The sequence below is a fragment of the Eriocheir sinensis genome, unplaced genomic scaffold, assembly GCF_024679095.1.
Source record: "Eriocheir sinensis breed Jianghai 21 unplaced genomic scaffold, ASM2467909v1 Scaffold188, whole genome shotgun sequence".
NCBI classification, from domain to species: Eukaryota; Metazoa; Arthropoda; class Malacostraca; order Decapoda; family Varunidae; genus Eriocheir; species Eriocheir sinensis.
This window is the reverse complement of record NW_026111272.1, coordinates 456,741-478,795: the sequence shown is the minus strand read 5'-3', so window position 1 is coordinate 478,795 and position 22,055 is coordinate 456,741. Positions and strand designations below refer to the sequence as shown.

The 22,055-nt window shown below is 44.8% G+C and overlaps 1 pseudogene; it reads right to left on the bottom strand.

Moving 5' to 3' along the window:
- Window positions 1–2,888: 2,888 nt before the first annotated feature.
- LOC126990665 (fat-like cadherin-related tumor suppressor homolog) lies at window positions 2,889–20,486 on the bottom strand (annotated as a pseudogene).
- Between the last annotated feature and the right edge of the window lie 1,569 nt (window positions 20,487–22,055).

Genomic DNA, 22,055 nt, shown 5'->3' with positions numbered 1-22,055 from the left:
GGTAGAAGACTATCAGTAAGAGGAGGAGAGCTCATGAGACGAAGAGCCTTTGATTCCACTCTGTCAAGGAGAGCTGCGTGAGTGGACCACCCCCACACATGAGGTACATACTCCATACGAGGGCGGACAAGGCCCCTGTAAATGGACAGCAACTGTGTGGGGGAGAAGAACTGGCGGAGACGGTACAGAACGCCCAACCTCGAGGAAGCTGATTTAGTAAGAGATGAGATATGAAGTTTCCAGTTGAGATTTTGAGTTTAGGATAGACCGAGGATGTTTAGTGTTCAGGAAGGTGATAGCTGGGTGTTGTCAAAGAATAGGGGATAGTTGTTTGGAAGATTGTGTCGAGTGGATAGGTGGAGAAACTGTGTTTTTGAGGCGTTGAAGGACACCAGGTTCCTCTTGCCCCAATCGGAAATAATAGTAAGGTCTGAGGCTAAGCGTTCTGCAGCCTCCAGCCTTGAGTCATTAAGTTCCTGTAGGGTGGGTCTTCTATTAAAATAAGTTGAGTAATGCAAAGTGGAATCATTGGTGTAGGAATGGATAGGACAGTTCATTTTGGAAATAAGATCATCAATGAACAACAGAAAGAGAGTGGGAGATAGGACAGAACCCTGTGGGACACCACTGTTAATAGGTTTAGGGGAAAAACAGTGACCGTTTACCACAGCAGAAATATAACGGTCAGAAAGGAAACTGGAGGTAAAGGTACAGAGAGAAGTATAGAAATCGTAGGAGGGTAGTTTGGAAAGCAAAGATTTGTGCCAGACCCTATCAAAAGCTTTTGATATGTCCAGCGTAATAGCAAAGGTTTCACCGAAACGGCTAAGAGAGTATGACCAAGAGTCAGTTAAGAAGGCTAGGAGATTACCAGTAGAACGCCCCTTGCGGAACCCATACTGGCGATCAGATTGAAGGTCAGAAGTGGAAAGGTGCTTTTGAATCTTCCGGTTAAAGATTGATTCAAAAGCTTTAGATAGACAAGAAAGTAAAGCTATAGGACGGTAGTTTGAGGGATTGGAACGGTCACCCTTCTTAGGCACAGGCTGTATGAAGGCATACTTCCAGCAGGAAGGAAAGGTAGATGTTGACAGGCAGAGGCGAAAGAGTTTGACTAGGCAGGGTGACATCATATATATATATATATATATATATATATATATATATATATATATATATATATATATATATATATATATATATATATATATATATATATATATATAAAACACACACACACACACACACACACACACACACACACACACACACACAGAAACAATGGTGAGGGACATGGCAGATAAGAAAAAAATGTGTCATAATGTTTGGTGTAGAAGAAGAAAAACACAGTGAAGACTCAGAGGGAAAGTTATGGGAAGAATAAGGTGAAAAGTGTATTGAGAAATTTGAATACTGAAGAAGAGGAAAAGTTTGAGGTAGAAGTAGATGAAATAACAAGATTGGGAAGGTATGAGGAAGGAAAGAACAGGCCATTAAAGATGACAACAGAAACCATCCTAAATAGGTTGTGGGGATTAAACAACTCTGAAGAATACAAACATATATATGTGAAGAGAAATATGACGGAGGATGAAAGATTGAAGATAGAAGAAATGATAAATGAGGTGAAAAAAAGGAATGAGGAAAGATCAGAGGAAGATAAGAAGAATTTTTTTTTTGGAGAATGAAGAACAAAAAAATGATGAAGTGGTGGAAAGGAGGCGAAGAGAGGGGGTAATGGTGTTGATATCCTTTCTCTTCCTCCCTCCTTATTTTCACATATTCATCTCTTGCTATCTCAAAGTCTTCTTTATTCCTCTGGTTCTTTTCAATCTTTTCCACGCTTTGTCCCTTTTTTTCTTTGCACCTGCATATCTTGCATTAAACCAATCTTGCTTTCCTCTGTCTATTGGTTTACACAATGGGACATATTTTGACTCCTGTCTCATATGCCTCTATGAATATATCATACTTTTCCTGCACTTCGTTTGTTCTTTTCAACTTTTTCAGATTTTCTATGTCCATTTTCCTGTAGTTTCTCCTTTGAACGATTCGTCTTCCTCAGTGACGTCCTCATCGGTTTCCAACTCTATTATTACATGATCACTTTTTCCCGTGGGACACACCTATCTTAACTCATTTAACAGGTGCACTCCCTTCGTCAGCACCAGGTTCATTCTTGCTGGTCGTCATCACTCCTGTATCTAGTATTTTCAGTCACCCACTGCATCATTAAGTTTTCCATAGTCAGTTTAAAAAATCTTTCTCCCCATGCCGTGTGTGTGTGTGTGTGTGTGTGTGTGTGTGTGTGTGTGTGTGTGTGTGTGTGTAAAAGATGTTAGTTACCAATTTCTTTTTCTCCTTTCTCATGCTGAAGATTGACTTTCCTTACAGCTTGAATAAAATAAATCCATTAATCTGCACAAGTTATCAATGCTGAGTTAATATTTTTCTTTACTTCTTATTTAATTCTCAGAAATCAATGGGAAGTCATTTTTCTAAATGGCAAATGACAACTGAAACAAGGCAGAGATTAGGGAAGGGGGAGGAAGGAGGGGAGTGAGAGGTAGGAGGAGAGGGAAAGGAGGGAAAGGAAAGTGATGAAGGAGGAGCAGGAAAGGGAGGAAGAGGGAGAGGAGAGAAAAGGTGGAGGGGAGGGAAAGGGGAAGGTAAGGGAAATTAGGATACAGATAGGGATTAGGATCAAATAGGAGAGGAGCACAGATGGGAAAATGGCAATAATGATAATGGTAATGACGATAATGGCAAGGAAAGTAATGATGAAAGAAAAACCTATTGAGAAGAAAGCTAATAAAATAAATTAAGAAATAAAATACAGGGGTCTGGAAGGGCTACATTAACCCGGTAGCAGTGAAGGGCCAAATTTGTGGCTTTACCGTGTAGCAGCGACGGGCCAAATTTGTGGCTTTACCGTGTAGCAGCGATGGGCCAAATTTGTGGCTTTACCGTGTAGCAGCGATGGGCCAAATTTGTGGCTTTACCGTGTAGCAGCGACGGGCTAAATTTGTGGCTTCACCGTGTAGCAGCGACGGGCCAAATTTGTGCCATGATATAAACCCCCAAAATAGATGATTCATAATCTGATCACAAATCCTTTGATATATATTATGAAATGATTTGCGTGAGGGATGATTTTTTCCATTTTTTTTTGCTTAGAGGGACCATTAAGAAACCTGATCCCCGCTGCTACCGGGTTAAGAAAGCCATACCTGAAGAATCGTCTGAAAATGGAGACTGCCAGGCCGAGGAGGTGTGGGGCTCGCCGAGGTTGGTCACCAGGTCACAGCCCACATCTGAAGAACAACGAGGACACATGAGGTTCTGGTTCTCACAATCTGACGCACTCTCAACGCCTCAGATACACATAAACATAGTGCAGTAAGGAGAGGAGACACTCAACAGGGAAAAGGAGATAAAAGTTGCAAGTTATGATATAGGGAGTTAGAAAAATTGCAAGTTATAATATAGTTCTGGTCCTCACGATTTGGTGCACACCCAACGCCTCAAGTACAAATAAACACAGGCCAGTAATGAGAGGTGACACTCAACAGGGGAAAAAAAGGAAAAAGCTCCAATTCTTCCCGAGCCTTTGAATAAATTACTCCTAAATTGGTGACCTGGCCATCCCATTCTTAAGGCAGTGAGGTCCCCCAACATCACACTTGACATTTAATTTCTTAGGTGATTCGTCAAAAGTTGTGTGTAGAAATCTGTGGAGACAAACACTGATGATCTCAGGGCAGGAATCACAGCTGCCATTGAAAGCATGATGGTGTTGCAGTGTACATGGCAGTACATAGAAAATATAAATTAGTATGATGATATTTCCATATATGTTTTGGCAGCTACTGCTCAGCATTCCCTTTGAAGGGTTGCCACAGCAGATGTGTATACACATGCAGTGAAGAAGGGAAAATACTTAAAGCATCAAGCTGCTTGTCTAGGGCTGTGAGGTAACAGTAAATGGTGAGGTGGTGAGCTGATGCCTCTTGTAACGCAGACCTTTGCAGGACTGCTGGGCATCACTAAAGTGGCTGTGTGCCAAACTACTAGCTATTGCTTCAGTAAACAGGAAAATTAATCAATGCCTTTTTTTTACCTTCATTCCCTGTGCATGCAAACTTTTGCTCTATGGGCCTATGACTCACTCCCCACAAGTCACCCCTGCTCACTGGGATGTATCTGTAAGAGACAACTCTTGGTGAGACAGAGCACAGGGAGGCCAACAAGTCGTGTGCCCTGAGGGAAATGACTGACCCTGCCAAAGCTTATTTCCAATGGGAAGGGAGCTGCTGTGGAGGCCTGGACATTTCCAAACCACTGGCCACTATGGTTATGAAGTCGTCCAGCACTGGGGTAGTAATGGCACTAGGAAAAAGGCCAATGTTGTACCAATATTTACAAAGGGGGATACATCAGCTGTGTCTAATTACCACCAACTGGTTTAAAGTCAGTTGTAGGGAAATTATTTGTGTTACAGCTAGAAATATTCATGACCACCCAGACAAATACAATCAGATTACTGACTTCCAGCATGGGTTCACGAAGGGTAAATTTCATCTCATTAACCTTATGATACTTCTCAAAAAGGTGCATGAAGGGGCAGGAAAGGATGAAATTTATGATGTTGTTTATGTATCTCACTTTAAGTTGAGCATTCAAGACTTAAATAAAGTCAAAGCACATGGGTCAGAGGGTTAAGGTTTGGGGTGGATCAGGAGGTGACTAAGAGACAAGACGCAGATAGTTCAAGTAAACACATATAGATCAGACCGGGTGTATGTACTGATGGCAGCCCACAAGGTTTAGCTTTAGATCCATTGCTATTTACTATTTACATCAATGATCTTGATTGCAGTGCAACCAATGACATCAGGAAGTTTGCGGATGACACATAAACAGGACGACTAATCAGTGACACTGGTATTGCAGGGCGACCTAAATGCACTGTACGAGTGTTCCCATAAATGGATGATGCAGTTCAACATGGAGATGCTGATAATTTTAACCCGGTAGTCGATGGGCCAAATTTGTGGCTTTACTGTGTAGCAGCGACGGGACAAATTTGTGCCATGATATAAACCTCCCAAAATAGATACATAATCTGATCACAAATGCTTTGATATATATTATGATATGGTTTGTGTGAGGGGTGATTTTTTCTCATTTTTCTCGCTTGGAGGGACCATTAAGAAACATGATCCCCACTGCTACCAGGTTAAGTGTTGGAAAAAATGATCTTCCAAGTAGTTAAAACAAACAATGAAAACATAATTATAATGAAAACAAATAAATAAAACAAGTCTTGGTCACTCTAGGTATGTGTGAGCCCTGACATTCAACCCCCAAATCACAGCAGGGGAGGCAGCTCAAGGTCAAAAAACAAAAACAGCAACAAAAAGGCCTGCTATACACTGCTTCGACAAAAGGAAAGAGAACGAGAGGCCAGAAGTGAGGTCAATTTTGGGTGGATAGGGGTCTTGATACTCTCCACTTGAAAGAGCTCAATGCAAAATAGTATTGGGCTGTATTTCTATGGGCATCAGCAACTGGCAGTGCAGAAGTAATCCTACTATACATGTCAGCGGCGGACAAACGCTGTTTTTCGCAAATATCTCCTAAACGAATCGTTGGATCAGTATGACATTTCAGCACACTACAGTTAACATCCGGACCTAATTTATGGCTAACATACCACGTTACTATATGTGTTGTGTGAGGAGTTTACTCGTGGAAAATAACACAAACCCGACGAGTCATGTTGACGCATTCGAAGGAAAGTGTGCCCCCCCCCCCCCCCAACACCCTCCCAAACTATTCCTAACCACAACTACTTCTCCCCCTTCTCGCTCTCATTGTCCTTCCTCTTCTCCCCCTACTATGCATTTCAGCGGTGGAAAAACGGTGTTTTTTGCAGATATCTCCTAAACGAATCGTTGGATGAGTATGATATTTCAACACACTACCTTGAACATCCGTTCGTAATTTTTGGTTAACATACCACATTGCTATATATGTTATGTGAGGAGTTTACTCGTGAAAAAGAACACAAAGCCGACGAGTCATGTTCACGCATTCGAATGAAAGTGTGCCCCCCCCCACACACCCACCCAAACCATTCCTAACCACTACTACGTCTCCCCCGTCTCGGAAGTCCCCCCCCCCGCCTCTTTATCCCTCCTCTCCTCTTCCTTGCTTCTCGCCTCCCTCACTCCTGTGCCCCTCCCTACTTCTCCCACTACTGTATTTATACATTATAATGTTATGTAAGTGTGTATGTATAGATATGATTATTTCCTAAGAGTATGGTACAATTTCATGAAGGCAAGAAGTGGTTCACGTTGATAATTACTGTACAACAGCACGTTTACGTGTAGTATATAGGAGAGCCATGTTTGCAGTCGTTATGGTCAACCACGTGAACATGATGTGCTGGAATTACCTGTGACTTGGACCTTCTACTGTTAGGAAAAGTTGATACTCTTATTGCGTACTGTCTGCCTATTGATCATAAAAAGTGGTCCAGTTTATATATAATATTATTTTGTTGACTTGTTTGTTGTATATTCATGTTATCAAAAAATTATAAACTGCATATATTTTTCTTAATCTATACATATGTGTATAATGCGTAAAAGTCAGAGAGAGAGAGAGAGAGAGAGAGAGAGAGAGAGAGAGAGAGAGAGAGAGAGAGAGAGAGAGGAATAAAAATATGCACAACTATGACAGAACATGATTTATTCACAATCACTATGCAAAAAAACCTCATCATCCTCATCATCACTGCCGATGTGAATAATAATGGGTTCGACTCCTTCGTGTATGTTATCAGTCTTCCAGTATGATGTTTCAAATTTTCTAGAGTGCTGCACAGCTCCCGCCCACATGTCCTTGTTCACCAACTGTCTGGCTTCTTCCAGTCTAGCCAGTAGATCCGTCCTGGTAAACCGCTGGAGTTTGGAGCGCACATAACGCTTCATGACTCCCCATACTTGCTCTATGGCGTTGAGCTCGGAGTGGCCAGGTGGTAACCGTATGACCTCGTGGCCCCACATACGGATGGTGTTGTCGACCTTATACTGAGTCTGTGGACGGTTTTTCTGGCAGAGGAGCAACAGCTCAGGGCGAGTGGCAGCAGGTGGAATGGAAATGTTGCGGTGCTCCAGCCACTTGGTGAGGTCTGCCTTCCTGGTGGCTGTGGTAGGGCATCGACTCTCCTCCGTCAGCTGGCTGTGATATGGTGCATTGTCAAGCACCAGTACCGATGGCTCTGGCAGAGATGGAAGGAGCTGCGTTGTTAACCATCGCAGGAACAGTTCGCCGTTCATTTATCCATGATAATCGCCCTGGTTGCTCTTGGCTGGGTAGCACAGGTACGAGCCTTCAACAAAGCCTTCGTCAGTGCCAGCTGCGACCACCACAAATCTCTCCTTCACCGGGTGGTACCTGACGACTGTAGGCAGTGTTGCTTGGAGCCTGTGGTATCTACCCACTCCCTAGTGTGACCCATTCTGGTGGTAAACCACGTCTCATCCACATACACCACCTTCCTCCCCTCCTCTCGGTGGCGCTGTAGAGAGCGGAGAGCGCCAATCCGACGACACACCACGTCCAGCGATTCCCTCCTCACATACATTTTTCGCTGTGACAGCCTGTACTGGAATCCCATGGTGTGGATGATCCGCCAAACAGTTGTCTCAGAGGTATCCTCCGGGATGATACCAGCTGTTTTCAGATCCGCCGATATGACGCGGAGTGTAAAATGTTGTTTTTCAGAAAACTTCTTGTGGATATGGCGGAGTATTGAACCGACAGTAAAGTTGTCAAAAACAGCCGGTGTAGATGGTAGTGGCGGTGTGGGAGAGGATGTGGTGGTGTCGTTGACAATGCCCCTCACTCTTGACACACTCATGCCCACAGTGTAAGCAACTCGCTCGTAAGGCCTGTAAGCATAAAGATCCATGTTGTTATGGTATGCATTTCTTCTCACCCGATTCTATAATACGATATTCTTACATAATACAGTCTGTCCTACTATTATATAAAACATGTATATAAATACAATAATGTAAGTAACAAACATAGCCAAAATCATCTACCCACCTATTCAAACTTATATAAGTTCTACCAAGGGTCCTTTCCCTTTTGTACAACGTGGCAAGACGAAGAACATACGCTGTCCTGCATCCACGGGGGCAACGTGATAACATTTTTTTTTTTTTTTTTTTTTACAGCAAAGGAGACAGCTCAAGGGCACAAAAAAGTAAACATTAATAAAAAAAAAAGCCCGCTACTCGCTGCTCCTAAAAAGAATCCAAAGAGGTGGCCGAAAGATAAGTCAGTTTCGGGAGGAGAGGTGTCCTGATACCCTCCTCTTGAAAGAGTTCAAGTCGTAGGCAGGAGGAAATACAGATGAAGGAAGATTGTTCCAGAGTTTACCAGCGTGAGGGATGAAAGAGTGAAGATGCTGGTTAACTCTTGCATAAGGGGTTTGGACAGTATAGGGATGAGCATGAGTAGAAAGTCGAGTGCAGCGGGGCCGCGGGAGGGGGGGAGGCATTCAGTTAGCAAGTTCAGAAGAGCAGTCAGCGTGGAAATATCGATAGAAGATAGAAAGAGAGGCAACATTGCGGCGGAATTTAAGAGGTAGAAGACTATCAGTATGAGGAGGAGAGCTGATGAGACGAAGAGCCTTTGCCTCCACTCTGTCCAGAAGAGCTGTGTGAGTGGAGCCCCCCCACACATGAGATGCATACTCCATACGAGGGCGGACAAGGCCCCTGTATATGGACAGCAACTGTGCAGGGGAGAAGAACTGGCGGAGACGGTACAGAACGCCCAGCCTCGAGGAAGCTGATTTAGTAAGAGATGAGATATGAAGTTTCCAGTTGAGATTTTGAGTTAAGGATAGACCGAGGATGTTTAGTGTTGAGGAAGGTGACAGCTGGGTGTTGTCAAAGAATAGGGGATAGTTGTTTGGAAGATTGTGTCGAGTGGATAGGTGGAGAAACTGTGTTTTTGAGGCGTTGAATTACACCAGGTTCTTCTTGCCCCAATCGGAAATAATAGTAAGGTCTGAGGCTAAGCGTTCTGCAGCCTCCAGCCTTGAGTCGTTAAGTTCCTGAAGGGTGGGTCTTCTATTAAAAGAAGTTGAATAATGCAGAGTGGAATCATCGGCGTAGGAATGGATAGGACAGTTCGTTTTGGAAAGAAGATCATCAATGAACAACAGAAAAGAGGGAGATAGGACAGAACCCTGTGGGACACCACTGTTAATAGATTTAGGGAAGAACAGTGACCGTCTACCACGGCAGAAATAGAACAGTCAGAAAGGAAACTGGAGATAAAGGTACAGAGAGAAGGATAGAAACCGTAGGAGGGTAGTTTAGAAAGCAAAGATTTGTGCCAGACCCTATCAAAAGCTTTTGATATGTCCAGCGCAATAGCAAAAGTTTCACCGAAACGGCTAAGAGAGGATGACCAAGAGTCAGTTAAGAAGGCTAGGAGATCACCAGTAGAACGCCCCTTGCGGAACCCATACTGGCGATCAGATAGAAGGTCAGAAGTGGAAAGGTGCTTTTGAATCTTACGGTTAAGGATTGATTAAAAAGCTTTAGATAGACAAGAAAGTAAAGCAATAGGACGGTAGTTTGAGGGATTGGAGCGGTCACCCTTCTTAGGTACAGGCTGTGTGAAGGCATACTTCCAGCAATGGGTGCGCCTCGGTACTGAATGATATATAGCCTGTGGCCCTGTCATAGCCTCGGTTTGTCGAGGGTTGCACCTCAGACCTCGGATAGAGGGAGGAGATACGGGTTAGATACGTTGCTTATTATCAAGCTATACGGCCATTAACAGCGGAATTAGCTATTGCTTTAACGGTCGTTTGACCCAGTCTGGTTTTCATGTCCACATATACCAGCAATTGTATTAGATAATATTATTAATGTATGATATGTATGTACATACTGACGTATGTAACTATTATACCTATACGTATGTAATTACAATAGGGAAAAAAAATCACAGGTGGAAGGCTGATGGTGTGAGTAGGGGGAAGAGGGTCATGTGATACTGGGGTAGAGAAGGAGTGGTCTGGGGGTTCTTCAGGGTGGTGGTGGTGGTGGTGGAGGGGTTAGACGAGTACCCCACACTCGTCCGATTCTGTGTAACACCTTTGATATGATGACTGGATTAGGCGTAATATCACTCAGTAAACTCCTCACATAACACATATAGCAATATGGTATGTTAACCAAAAATTACGAACGGATGTTCAAGGTAGTGTGCTGAAATATCATACTCATCCAACGATTAGTTTAGGAGATATCTGCAAAAAACACCGTTTGTCTGCCGCTGAAATGCATAGTAGCTCCTCGCCTCCCTCATCACTCTTATGTCCCTCCCTATTTCTCCCATCACTGTATTATATATTAGAATGTTATGTAGGTGTATATGTATAGATATGATTATTAACTAAGAGCATGGTACAATTCCATGGAGGCAAGACGTATTTCACGTTGATAATTACTGTACAACACCTGGATGCGCCTCGGCAGTCAATGAGTTAAACCCTGCCTCTGCTTAAGTCATAGCCTCGGGCTGGGGAAGGGGGATGGTGTGAGTAGGGGGGTGAAGAGGGAAAGGAGGAGGGGGATACTGCGACATTGGGGTAGGGAAGGAGTGGTCTGGGGGTTGTTCGGAGCGTTGGTGGAGGGGTTAGACGAGTACCCCACACTCGTCCGATTCTGTATAACACCTTAGATATGATGACTGGATTAGGCTTAATATCAGTCAGTAAACTCCTCACATAACACACATTGCAATATGGTATATCAGCCATAAATTAGGTCCGGGTGTTAACTGTAGTGTGCTGAAATATCATACTGATCCAACGATTCGTTTAGGAGATATTTGCGAAAAACAGCGTTTGTCCGCCGCTGAAATGTATAGTAGTTGTATATTTGCCACTGGTTAGACCCTTCCAGGATAAGACTGCTCAATTTTGGTGCCCCTATTACAGAGAGGATACAGTTCTCTTAAATTAGTACAGAGGAGAGACTAAAGTGATCCAAGGACATAGAAACGAGCTGTACGGGGTGACTAAAAAACTTAACATATTCTCCGGAAAGCCGTAGACTGTGAAGTGATTTATTAGAAGTTTTTAGATGGGTTATAGGGATTAATAAGGGCAATTTAGTAACCTTCCCTGACTTAACAAAAGCCTAATTCACTTAACTCATATAGGGCAAGACTGGAAAGCCGTAGACTGCGAGGTGATTTATTAAAAGTTTTCAGACGGGTTACAGGGATTAATAAGGGCAATTTAGTAACCTTCCCTGATTTATTGAAAGCCTAAAATTACTTCACTTGTACAGGGTGACTAAAAAACCCTTAACTTACATATCCCGGAAAGCAGTAGACTGTGACGTGCTTTATTAGAAGTTTTCAGATGGGTTGTAGGGGTAAATAAGGGCAATATAGTAACCTTGCCTGACTTTCCTAAGGTCAAAAATCACTTCATTCAGGCAGCTGCTTCCCATCACTCATGTTCCTCCCTCTCCTGCCACCTCTCTTATACCCTCCTTCCCCTCCTCTTCCATCACAGCATTCATTCATTCCCACCCTGCCATACAAAACCGTACAGTACCTCAGAACTCATAGCATGGTAGAGCACCCCATCAGAAGAGAGGGAGCAGATGACAAGAGGGTTATTTTTCACAAGGGAGGCAGCTCAAGGGCAAAAAAACAAAAAGAGCAACAAAGAAGCTTGCTATACGCTGCTTCAACAAATGAAAGCAGAACGAGAAGCCAAAGAAGAGGTTAATTTGAAGTGGAGAGGTGTCTTAACCTGTCCGCTGCGATTGGCACAGATTTTGCCCTTACTGGTTGCCTGGTAACATATATATCCCTTCATTGGTAGCCTAGTCCCATATAGTCCCAGGTCTTTCTCTGCCTCTGTGGTGGATAGTGGAGTGTTTCCCATGTGGTATTGGTGTGCTGGATATCCCTTCATTGGTAGACTGGTAACATATAGTCCCAGGTCTTTCTCTGCCTCTGTGGTGGATAGTGGAGTGTTTCCCATGTGGTATTGGTATGCTGGATATCCCTTCATTGGTAGCCTGGTAACATATAGTCCCAAGTCTTTCTCTGCCTCTGTGGTGGATAGTGGAGTGTTTCCCATGTGGTATTGGTGTGCTGGATATCCCTTCATTGGTAGACTGGTAACATATAGTCCCAGGTCTTTCTCTGCCTCTGGTATGCTTCCCCTCCGAAGGTGCATGACATTACATTTTTCTTCATTGAATTGTAGTAGCCACTTTTTGTTCCATTCCTTAGCTTGGTGAGGTCCTCTTGTAGGAAATCCACAGTCAAGCGGTTAATTCTCTATGTGGCAGCCTTTAACTGCTCAAACATGTAAGTACCACGCAACAGTCTGGCACATCGATCATCCACCACCGGGCTGCTCACCTCCAAAAAGGCTGAGCAGACTTTTACTGTACGTCTTAATAACTTCAGTGAGTCAGTACTATTAATCCAGTACTGAAATCTTACCACATGACTTGACATTAAAGTTTCAGTATTGAATTAATAGTATTGAAGTTATGTTAGGTTATGCATGTTTGTATGTATAAACTCATCAGGGGTTCTCAACTTGGTGTAAATCGTCCCAAGTGTGTTAATTTGATCTTTTCTGTTGGGTAATATATATTTATTTTCTATTTTCTTATTTATTTATTTATGAATTTTTCGGCAACTGGGAGACAGAGGGTAACCAAGAAAAAAATCTCAGTAAAATCCTATCCATTGCATTAGGCTTCAATTCACTAGAGGCTCAATATGTTATTCTCTGTCCTTTTTTATTCCCGCTATTTACCTCGGCCTAATATACCACATACAAGTTTATTAACAAGTTTTCAAAGTGTGGACGCTAAAATGTAATTGTGGAAGCCTGAGCAGCGAGGGGAGATGTATGAAGGGAGGTGTGTTCTATAATGTTCTTTTTTATTCCAGCTATTTACTTCTGCCTAATATACCACATACAAGTTTATTAACTAGTTTTTAAAGTGTGGGCGCTAAAATGTAATAGTGGAAGCCTGAGCAGCGAGGGGAGATGACTGAAGGGAGGACCCCCTGCTCCATATATTGCTCTATTCTCCACCCGAATTTGACGTTGCTTTTGGCCACCTCTTATGATTCTTTTATGGGAGCAGCGATTAGCGGGCTTTTTTTTATTATTGTTTTTGAGCTGCCTCCTTTGTTGTAAAAAAAAAAAAAAAATACAGAGCTATTTGACTCACCCTTGTTGGGCATGAAGTAGGAGTCGTTGAGGTTGTTGTGGTGGTCCCAGGGCTTGTGGAGAGAGACGGAGTCACTGTTGGAGGGCGGCGGCGGTGAGAGGTTGGGCGGCATGACCACGGGCTTGTTAAGGCTGTGGAGGAACTCGTGGGAGCAGCGTGAGAGTGTCTCCAGCTCAAGACTCTCGTGGCCCGCGGCAGACAGGTCCGCCAGGTGCTTGAGGGTGTTGAGAATGGCGGAGTCGTTGCTGCTGGGGGTGTAGGAGGCTTGTTATAGTAGGATATCAATGTATTATTATTATTATTATTAAACGCCCCCCGGCAACCCCGTTACAGGATGGGCGGGGGGGGCAGCGGCGGCCCCTGCTGTGTGGCACCAAGGCAACAAAAAGAAAACAACTCAAAAGTCTGTAAGAAACAAAACATCTAAGACGCTGACGCCCTAACACACAGAAGCTCAACAACATCCACAAAATGAAATATGGACAGAAAACATTCAAATTGCAGCCTGTAACTTGATGCTAAAGAAGTGAGTCTGGTAAAACTAACATGTGGGAGTGTCTGTCTTACTTGGTCTGCTTCCACGTTGCAAATTTTGGAGTTTCTTTTGGGTGCGTCATTCGCCTTGAGGTCGTTCTTCACGTGGTGCTCCGTGAACTTGATGCGGTTGTTCTGCTGGTGATGCTTGTGCCTCCACCACCGCCGCTGCCAGGCCCCCAGCAGCAGCACGGCCATCACACACCCCAGGAACACGGCCAGGATGCACAGCAGCTCCTCCAGGGTGATGCTCAGGGAAGAGGGCGGCTCTTCAGGCTTCCTAACAGCCTCTGTGCAGTATTCACCGGTAACATTGGAGGAACATATGCACTTGAACCCACCAAAGAAGTTGAGGCAGGTTCCCCCGTTCTGGCAAGGGTTGCGGGTACACTCATCAATGTCCAGCTGGCACATTGCACCGGTAAAGTGTTGGCACTTGTATCAGCACCCTCCTCACGGCGACCGCCATTCTGACATGGGTTTGGGTTGCAGAAAATGCCATATTCACAACGTTTTCCACTCAGTTTTGAAGGACATTGACACTTGTAGGTTTGGCCAACAACAATACATTTGCCTCCATTAAGACAGGGTGAGGAGGAGCAGGGAGCCGTGTCCACCTGGCACTGTGCTCCGGTAAAGCGTGGAGGGCAATTGCACTTATAAGAACCTCCATTTTCTATGCATGAACCAGCGTTCTGGCAAGGGTAGGAGCCACACACGCCGGCCAGGGGCAGCACGCCTGGACACTGGAGCTCTACGTTGGCCAGGCGCGTGAGCACCGTTCCCCCGGAGGCCGTCCCTGTTATTGCCACGGGAAACTCGGTGCCGTCAATACTGATCTGATCGAGGCAACCCACAAATCCCAGGTTGCTTTGGGAATAGGAAGACATGCCTGACTCTGGTTCACTGCTGAGGGTAGCACCGATATACACGAAGTTTGAATCCATGTTCAGAATGTCATTAGCCCCCGGTGCCGCTCCTGAACTCACCTCGCCGTCCACACTCAGTGTTGATATGGTGCCGTCTCTGGTCAGGTTGATGAAGTGCCACTTGTCATTGTCGACCCTCACCGTGGACACCCTGACCAGCCCCTCCCCGCTGCCACAGTCCCAGCGGTACTGCACGTGTCCGTCGGCCACCTCCAGCACGCTGTAGTCCACGTCCCCGGCAGCAAAGACCAGCGTTCCCACCGGGTGTCTGGTGCGCATGAAGGCACTCAGCATCAGTGAGCTGCTACTATGCTGTACTGGGCATAGCTCTTTCCTCTGAAGGAGAGAGGCCTCAGTGGGTAGTGGCACGCAGGGCTGTGGCATTTTGTCAGGTCCACTCGGCATAAAGGTCCTGCTCTGCCAGCAGGGCACTGGCACGTGTAGCCTCGGCTGCTGGTGTTGGTGGGTGCACACTCCTCATACTCAGCACAGGGTCGGTGCCCACAGGCATTGACTAAATTAGTGCAGTTGTGGCCTCCATACCCTTGGTCACACACACAACCAACTTTCTGAGTAAATCTTGGAGCAACCAGACTAGACAGCTGTGTGTTGAAGGGCATGGCCACATCATCGTTGATTTCCACCACATCCACACAGTCCCCGTGGCCGCCACACTCTGAGCCAGACACACACAGGGACTCCATGATGTCCACGAAGGACAAGCCAAGCTTCTCTTTTATGTGAACTTGTTTTTCTTTTAGCTTCAGCAGCAGATGTTCTCTTGTCATGTAGATTTCAAAGAGTCTCACAACTATCAGAACATCAAGACTCCTCTGTATGTCTCTTTTGGATCGCTGTGGAATGTAATCTATTTTATCTAAAGAGTGTGAGTGTACGAGGGCTGGCTGCAGGCTGACCATGACCACAGAATGCTCCTGAACTGACAGCTCTATGGCAATAGCTTTGAGGAAATATTTCCGATACCTGGAGAGAAATTCATCGGAGGACAGAGGACCCAGGTGAATGATGACGGCATTTTCAACCATTTCCTGTGACCACGGATACCTCGATCGAAGCCTGCACGGTGCGGTGATACCTCCCGTCCGACACACTGACGTTGACGCTGTAGTTACCGGCATCAAGAGGCGTAAGTGCCACCAGAGTGCCGTCCTCTCTATCAATGTCAAAGTACTTGATGGAGCTGACTTCCTCTGGGTAGGGCGCCACAGAGTACTGCAGGGTGTCGTAAGGGTCCTGGCCCAGTGCAGTGACCCGCCCGATGATGCCTCCGGGAAAGGCACTCCGGAAACTGATGACCACGGTTTTAAGCGGGAAGAGTGTTGGCGGGAAGCGGGACTCCTCCACCACGCTGACGGTAACTTGGGTGTTAGCGTGGAGTGGTGGTGAGCCGCTGTCCCACACTCGCACCTGCACCACGTACTGATCCTGGACCTGGTGAAGAAGAGGAAACAGGGACTGAAGAATGGCACTCATGTATTACTCTCACTATCTGTGGAGCTTAATTAAAAATGCATACTTCCTTGAGCACTCAGACCACCTGATGGTTTTACTGGATTAAATGTGTTCAAAATATTGAGTGTTACCTTGTGGTTCAGTTTATTGGTGGCCAGCCTCAGTGAGCCATCCTGGTCCAGGGTGAAGGCACGACGCTCAACAGGCTGGTTGATCACCTCCCAGGTGAAGGGAGCGCCGCTGGGGTCAGCGTCGGCATCGGTGGCCATGAGGCGGATCACTGAGTAGCCCACAGGTCGGTTCTCCTAATAAAGAAGAACCACTTGAGACGCACCACTTCAATGTTCACTGGAGATGGATACGGATGTGCATGTATATATGTAGTTGCATACAGTTGAAAATGAAAGATGATTGGAAGATCCCTAGAAATACAATTCTCTCGATAGATGCAGTGAACAGTGGATCAGCCTGGACGAAGAGGTTGTTCAGTCTAAACTTTTAATCAAATTTAGAGCTAAAGCTGACCTACTGAGACTCAGAAATGGGACTCCACTAGTGTAAACACACACACACACACACAGATGGCAGAAAGATGGGCTGGTGAGAGACGTTGTTGAAAAGAAGAGTGTAGTTGTCTTTGGGCTGAAGAAGAAGGTCCTGCTAATACGACATGAGAGAGAGAGGAATGAAAAGCAGGCAGCTGTTGAGCTGGTGAGGGAGGTGCAACGTGAAGGCACAGTTTGAAAGACAAGGTAGAGGAAGTACTCTTGAGGATTGGCAAATATGTAAAAGGAGGACATCGACCTTTTAAGGTAAGGTTCAGATTGCAGGTGGCTGCAGAGAAAGTGCTTGCAAGAACTTGGGAACTCTAAAAGAGAGGATTACAAAGATGTATGGATCAGGAATTACCTAAACAAGGAAGAAAGGGCAAAAGTCAATGAACTGTGGGACGAAGCCAAGCAAAAAAATTAGAGCAGGACAGAGGCGGAGAAAAAGAGGTTTTGGTGGAGGGTCACAGATTTAACCCGTCCGCTGCAATTGGCACAGATTTCGCCTTCACTGGTAACTTGGTAACATATGCTCCCAGGTCTTTCTGTGCCTCAGTGGTGGGTAGTGGAGCGTTTCCCATGTGGTATTGGTATGCTGGATTTCCCCTCCCAAGATGCATGACCTCACATTTTTCTTCACTAAATTGGAGTAGCCACTTTTTGTTCCACTCCTGAGGCTTGGTGATGTCTTCTGGTAGGAAATCCGCATCCAAGGGGTTAAGATTGAGGACGTGGTACAGACGGCCAGCAGAGAGGGAGGAAGTGAACCAAAGGTGGCATCCACAAACATGAATGGGTTAACAATGGCACTGGCAGAAGTAAATGACTACCGGGGGGAGAACGAACCGGACATAATGGGAATAGTTGAAACAAAGTTGGACGATGCTGTCGTGTCCCTAGACATTGATGGAGGAAAGTACAATGTGTGGAGAAAAGACAGACGGGAAATGCAGGGAGGGGGAGTGATGATGTTGGTTAAGAAGGACCTGGGAGTTGACAGCGTAAACTATGGCAAGGGATATGCTGAAATGATGAAAGTTGGAGTACATCGGGAAGGAAGCAGAAACAGAGACTTTGGTGTGGTGTGTGTTCCACTAAAAACGAAATCTTGGGGTAATGAAAGATATGAGAGAATGATGAAAGACACAAGTGAGGGTATGGAGGAAATGATGAGTGGAAGTGACAACCTAACCTTGATGGGGGACTTCAACTGCAAAGAGGTGTGCTGGGAGGAGTGGACGTCAGAGGGCGGTGAGGGTCATGGGGATATACGCTGCTGAGGATGGCAATAAACAACACTATTACACAATGGATCAAGGAGAACACAAGGTTTCAGGGAAGTGATGAACCCTCAAGGATTTACAAAGGAGTCTGAAATAGTAGATAAAGTGTCGTACAAAACACCTCTTGGACGAAGTGATCACATGGTACTTGAGTTTATGATGAATGAAAGAAGAGAAGTGAGGAGAGGAGAAGACCACAAAACTGGGAGATACAATTACAGCAAGGTGCACAGTTGAGAAAGCACTTGAAGAAGCGGACTGGAGTAAGTTCTATGGAGCGGAAACAGTGGATATGAAGCGGCTGACCTAACTCGAGACTTACAATGAGGGAGTAAGGCAATACTTGTCAAAAATGGGGAAGAGGGAAGTTATAAATAAAATCTGGTTCAGCAGAAGATGTGAAAGTGAAAGTGAAGCAAAGTGAGAAAGAGATGTAGCGTGGAACATGTGGAGAAAAGGGAAAGACAGAACCTTTGGCTGAAGTACAAACAAGTATGGGGTATGCATCTCAGGTGTGGTGGTACTCCACTCACACAGCTCTCCTGGACAGAGTGGAGTCTAAGGCTCTTCGTCTCATCAGCTCTCCTCCTCTTACTGACAGCCTTTTACCTCTTAAATTCCGCCGCCGTGTTGCGTCTCTTACTATCTTCTATCGCTGTTTTCATACTGACTGCTCTACTGAACTTGCTAACTGCATGCCTCCCCCCTCCGGCGGCCCTGCTGCACACGACTTTCTACTCATGCTCATCCCTATACTATCCAAACCCCTTATGCAAGAGTTAACCAGCATCTCCATTCTTTCATCCCCTTCACTGGTAAACTCTGGAACAGCCTTCCTTCGTCTGTATTTCCTCCTGCCTATGAGTTGACCTCTTTCAAGAAGAGTGTATCAAGACACCTCTCCACCCGAAATTGACCTCTCTTTTGGCTACTCTTTACTTTTTCTGTTTTGTGGGAGCGGCGAGTAGCAGGCTTTTTTTTTTGTACTCTTTTTGTTGCCCTTGAGCCGTATCCTTTGATGTAAAAAAAAAAAAAGTGAAATGAATGAAGAGAGGAACAGAGAAACTACTTGAGAAATGTAGGCTACTAGAAAAATTTAAAGCACAGCTGAAATTATTTTATAGATATGTCAATAGCAAGCTGAATAACAAAGAAGAAATAAATAAACTTAAGGTGGACAGTGAAAAGTACGAGGATGCTGCAGCAATGGTGGAAGTTGTGATTTTTAAGTTTTTATCTTATTTATTTATCTTTTTTTGCGTTTTCACCTATGGCGCCGGTAGGCTTTCTTGGTGGGGCCTGATGGTCGGCCCCAGCCCATTGTGGCGCAGGCAAGTGTTTATAGTGGTGCCATCTCGCATTGGCTCATGCTGCCCCCCTGAGCTCACCTTTGATCCTAGAATCTAGAGTCTGGGTGAATTTTTTTTTTCAGGTAGTGTTTACAAGGGAGAGTGACTTTAATGGACAAGATGGAAGAGAAGAAAGTATGGAGTACCTGGAAGGAAGACAAGTTTCAGTACAAGAGGTGGAAGGATTAATGGAAGGTCTGGACGTGAGGAAGGCACTAGGACCGGATGGTGTGTCAGGCTGGGTCTTAAAGGAGTGCAGTAAGGAATTAGCAGATAAGATCCAATGTGTCATAGTCAGCTCTCTAGCAGAAGGTAAGGGCCCAGCAGACTGGAAGTGAGGAGACATTATTCCAATTCACAGAGGAGGATGCCGGGAAGACTCTGGGAACTACGGGCCGGTCTCTTTGACAAGTGTGGTAGTGAAGATCTGTGAAAGGTTGATCAAAGATAAATGGATGAATTATCTGGAGAGACAACAGATTGACGGACAAACAGTATGGCTTTGGAGAAGGCAGATCTTGTACAACGAACTTGATGTGCTACGTAGCCGCCACTACCCTCTCGCCTCACCTGCACGACCACGGTATAGTTGTCTTGCGTGAACTTGGGTGCATTGTCGTTGACGTCGCCCACCTGGATCACGACCTGAGCTATGGCAATGTTGCTGGGTGTGCCCAAGTCCCTGGCACCCAGCGTCAACTGGTACTTTGCGACCTGAGGAGGTGACGAAAAAGAAAAGGAGGAGGAGGAGGAGGAATAAGATGAAGAAATGAAAAGAAGAGAGAAGGGAGAAGGAAAGAGAAAAGGAAAGAAGAAAAGGAAAATAAAAAGGGAAAAAGAATAAGGGGAGAAGAAGGGAAATAAAAGACAAAGAAGAAAGAAAGAAGAAGAATGATGAAGCAAGAAGAAAGAAAAATAATAATGACATGAAGGGAAAGAAGAAGAAGAAGAAAAAGAAGAAGAAGAAGAAGAAGAAGAAGAAGAAAAAAAAAGGTTCAAAATCCAATTAAATCAGCTTTGTATGATAATTTAGGAACTGTCTCGACATGCTTGATTTAAATTTCCAACAATACATAGGATTTGATATCACAATTATTTTCTTACTGGGAATATATGTAACCCAAGGCCAGTAAAAACGAAAGGCAAAAAGGAGTTGCCATTAAGCTGCTAAGGGCATAACATCAACAGTCTTGGAGGGTCACAAAAAGAAGAGCTGGAAAAAGTATTTGGCCTAGGAAGTATGAGGAGGGAGCTTAAAGGCCACTATCAACAGTTCTATATTTGGGTTGCAGGGCAATGAGAACAGAAAGGACAAAAGGAGCTGTGAGTTGGTAAGGGTATAACATCAACAGTCTTGGAAGGTCACAAAAAGAAGAGATGGAAGAAGTATTTAGCCTGGGAAGGTATGAGGAGGGAGCTTAAAGGCCACTATCAACTATATTTGGGTCGCAGGGCAATGAGAACAGAAAGAAAAAAAAGAGCTATAAGGGTATAACATCAAGCCTCGGAAAGTAACAAAAAAGAAGAGACAGAAAAGGTATTTAGCCTAAGAAGGTATGAGGAGGGAGGTTAAAGGTGACTATCAACTGTAATTGGGTCACAGGGCAATGGGAACAGCAAGGACAAAAGGAGCTGTGAGCTGTTATCATCGATGTTATTAGTTGCTTCACCATTTCTTCATCTAAATATGTAAATGTTACTTTTATGTTTCTAAGATTGTATGTTTCCCCAGTTATCCGGTCTATATGTTTTCCAAAGGATAACTTGTCTGTTATGATCACTCCCAGATCTTTTTCTTCAATTTTTTTCATGATTCTTTCATTACTCAGAGAGTAGTTCCCTGATATTCGTCTAGTGCTCTTACCAAACTCCATCACGCTACACTTCTCTGTATTGAATGTCATTTCCCATTTGCGTGACCATTCGCTTATTCTGTCGGGATCTTGGCTCAGGGCTACACATTCTTCTTCATTAGCCACCCTCTTCATTATTTTAGCATCATCAGCAAACATATTCATATAGCCTAGTACTACTTCTGTCATGTCATTAATATAAATTACAAACATAATCGGAGCCAACACCGATCCCTAGGGGACTCGTCACTTCCATCCAGCTTGATTTATTATTCGTAATTACTGTTCTCATTTCTCTCTTCGACAAGAAGTCCATAATCCAATTTAATACGTATTGAACCACCCAGACCTCCAACATGATTAAGTTTCCATATTAATCGTTTGTGTGGTACTCTATCAAACGCCTTCTTAAGTCCAGATACACACAATCTGCCCAACCGTCCTGTATTATATCTTTTTTTTTTTTTTTTTTTTTTTTTTTACGTTATTGCCTATTGCGCCGGTAGGCATCTTCCCGGTGGGGCCTGATGGTCGGCCCAAGGCTTCTTCCAGGTGGGGCCTGATGGTCGGCCCAAGGCTTCTTCCAGGTGGGGCCTGATGGTCGGCCCAAGGCTTCTTCCAGGTGGGGCCTGATGGTCGGCCCAGCCCGTTCTGGCGCAGGCGAGTGTTTATAGTGGCGCCATCTTGCATTGGCTCATGCTGCCCCCCGGAACTCGTTCTTGATTCGCTTGGACGGCTTCCTCTAGAGTCCGGGTTGATGGGTG